The 3,109-nt window shown below is 47.1% G+C and overlaps 1 non-coding gene and 1 pseudogene across 1 annotated transcript; both read right to left on the minus strand.

Moving 5' to 3' along the window:
* Nucleotides 1–364: 364 nt before the first annotated feature.
* Nucleotides 365–520, minus strand: LOC124891480. Its single transcript, XR_007049714.1, has one exon. It is a non-coding gene; the product is annotated as a 5.8S ribosomal RNA (ribosomal RNA).
* Nucleotides 521–764: 244 nt separating this feature from the next.
* On the minus strand, nucleotides 765–2,622 carry LOC124891479 (annotated as a pseudogene).
* Nucleotides 2,623–3,109: the final 487 nt, after the last annotated feature.

The raw sequence follows: 3,109 nt of genomic DNA on the forward strand, positions 1-3,109 counted from the left end.
GACGGAGCCGCTCGATTCTAAGGTTGGGCTGTTTGTGGTTCGCTCGCCGTTACTAAGGGAATCCTTGTAAGTTTCTTTTTCTCCACTTATTGATATCCTTAAACTCAGCGGGTAATCCTGCCTGACCTGGGGTCGCGGTTGGAGTGCCTAAGCGCGAAAGGGTCCTGGAGTCCGGACGTGCGATGGGCTATAGCCGCGATAACAAAGACAGTTGAGATACAACTACCACTTGCCACGACGTTCGTCGACGTGGACTCACATTTAGGCTATCATCGAGCTCGAGGTGCACGGGAGGCTATTATCCACCCCACGACAACAGCGAGCCCCGTGATTGAGGTGCGATGTGAGGGGGCAACATAATGCATGATGCCCACGTAGACATGCCCTCGGCCTAATGGCTTCGGGCGTACCTTGCATTCAAATACTCTTTGGTTTACGAGATTCTGCAATTCACACCAAGTATCGCATTTTGCTACGTTCTTCATCAATGCGAGAGCTGAGATATCTATTGCCGAGAGTCATTTTTGTTTACAAAAGAAGTATAGGTCCCCCCAACGCACATCACGGATGGGGTGCGAGGGGCAGGCTGTTGATTTAAGTATTCCTTAGCGCTTTCCATACTGGGGATGAGGGGGAGGCGCTTGTGCAGAGTACTGTAGCACCCCTATCGCACGGACTCCCCAGTTGTTAAAAATGTTCGCGGGCTGTTCTGCTTTGCAGGATTCGACAATGATACTTCCGTCGATTCAACTACAAAAACCTTTTTACGAATTCTCCTTCCTCCAAATGATAAGGTTCAATGGACATTTTGCGACGTCACAGGGAGCGAACTGCCCACTTTGCTGAGATCCGTGTACAAGGGTAGGGACATAGTGAACGCGAGCTGATGACTCACGCTTACTAGGAATTCTTCATAGAAGAGGAACAATTGAAATGATTGATCCCCATCATGATAAAATTTCAAAGATTACCCGGGCCTGTCGACCTAGGCTATAAACTCGTTGAATACATCAGTGTAGCGCGCGTGCGGCCCAGAACATCTAAGGGCATCACAGAGGTGTTATTGCCTCAAACTTCCGCAGCCTAGAAGGCCGTAGTCCCTCTAAGAAGCTAGCCGTGAAGGGATACCTCCGCATAGCTAGATAGCAGGCTGAGGTCTCGTTTGTTTACGGAATTAACCAGACAAATCACTCCACCTACTAAGAACGGCCATGCACCACCACCCATAGAATCACGAAAGAGCTCTCAGTCTTTCCATCCTTACTATGTCTGGACCTGGTAAGTTTCCCCGGGTTGAGTCAAACTAAGACGCAGGCTCCACTCCTAGTGGTTCCCTTCTGTCAATTCCTTTAAGTTTCAGCCTTGCTACCATACTCCCCCCGGAACCCAAAAACTTTGATTTCTCATAAGTTGCCGTCGAAGTCCTAAAAGCAACATCCATCGATCCCTGGTTTGCATCGTTTATAATTGAGACTAGGACGGTATCTGATCGCTTTCGAGCCCCAAACTTTCTTTCTTGATTAATGAAAACATCCTTGGAAAATACTTTCGCAGTTGTTCGTATTTCATAAATCCAATAATTTCACCTCTGACTATGAAATACAAATTCCCCCGACTGTCCCTGTTAATCATTACTCCGATCCCGAAGGCCAACGTAATAAGGCTAAAATCATATAATGTTATCCCATGCTAATGTATACAGAGCGTAGGCTTCCTTTAAGAACTCTAATTTCTTCAAAGTAACAGCGTCGGAGGAATGATCCGGCCAATTAAGTCTAGGAGTGCATCACCGACAAAAAGGACGAGACGACCAATGCACACCATAGGCGAATCGGCCGACCAATCCCAAAGTCTAACTTCGAGCTTTTTAACTACAACAACTTAAATATACGCTATTGGTGCTGGAATTACCGCGGCTGCTGGCACCAGACTCATCCTCCAATGGATCATCGTTAAGGGATTTAGATTTTAATCATTCTAATTACCAGACTCATAGAGCCCGGTATTGTTATTTTTTGTCACTACCTCCACGTGTCAAGATTGGGTAATTTGCGAGCCTGCTAACTTCCTTAGATGTGAAAGTCGTTTCTTAGGCTCTCTCTTCGAAATCGAACTCTAATTCTCTGTTACCCATCACCACCATGGTAGGCCACTATCCTACCATCAAAACTTGATAGGACAGAAATTTTAATGATGCATCATAGGCACGATGGCCATGCGATCCATCGAGCTATCATGAATCATCGCATCAATGGGCCAAGCTCGTGTCGACCTTTTATCTAATAAATGCATCATAGCTCGCGTCGACCTTTTATCTAATAAATGCATCCCTTCTGAAAGTCGTGGTTTGTTGCATGTATTAGCTCTAGAATTACTATGGCTATTCGAGTAGTAGATACAATAAAACAAACTATAACTGATTGAATAAGCCATTCGCAGTTTCACAGTCTAAATTTGTTCATACTTACATATGCATGGCTTAATCTTTGAGACAAGCATATGACTACTGGCTGGATCAACCAGGTAGCATTCGCCATCGATGCTGGCAGTGCATGATCCCGTCTTGCCCGTGAGGGCGCAGACGAATTCAAGGCGAGCGCGACCGTTGTTTGCATGGAGCATCGTACAAGGCAGATAGGAGTCGATAAAGATCCCATGCCCACTACGTCTACCGCATTCGAGAATCCTGACCGTCGTTCATCGACCATGACTGCAGAACGAAGCAAGGAAGGTGTTGGACACGAGGGCGGCCTTTCAATTCACCCTGCGCACGAAATGTGATGGGCGAAAGGCAATCGATAAAACTTGATAATGCCTGGGCATTAGGTATGCAACACAGGAAATCGACTTCGAGTAAACCTAAATTGCGCTTTCCCCATGACTGATATGGCAGGCGGGTCAGGACGTTGCTGCAAGAGCAGGCCTCGAACATAACTCACGCACCGTGCATCCAAATGCTCCATCGATGCATGCCCAGCACCGGCCCCAACGCCTAGCAATAGATGTCGTGCACTGTTGCCCATGCAGACATTGCAAGGCTAAAGCAAGTCCCGCTTGACATAATAGCCCGCCCTTGGGGGGAGCAGAGCAGATGAAGGAACATCGAGGC

Source organism: Capsicum annuum, unplaced genomic scaffold (assembly GCF_002878395.1).
Source record: "Capsicum annuum cultivar UCD-10X-F1 unplaced genomic scaffold, UCD10Xv1.1 ctg36112, whole genome shotgun sequence".
NCBI lineage: Eukaryota > Viridiplantae > Streptophyta > Magnoliopsida > Solanales > Solanaceae > Capsicum > Capsicum annuum.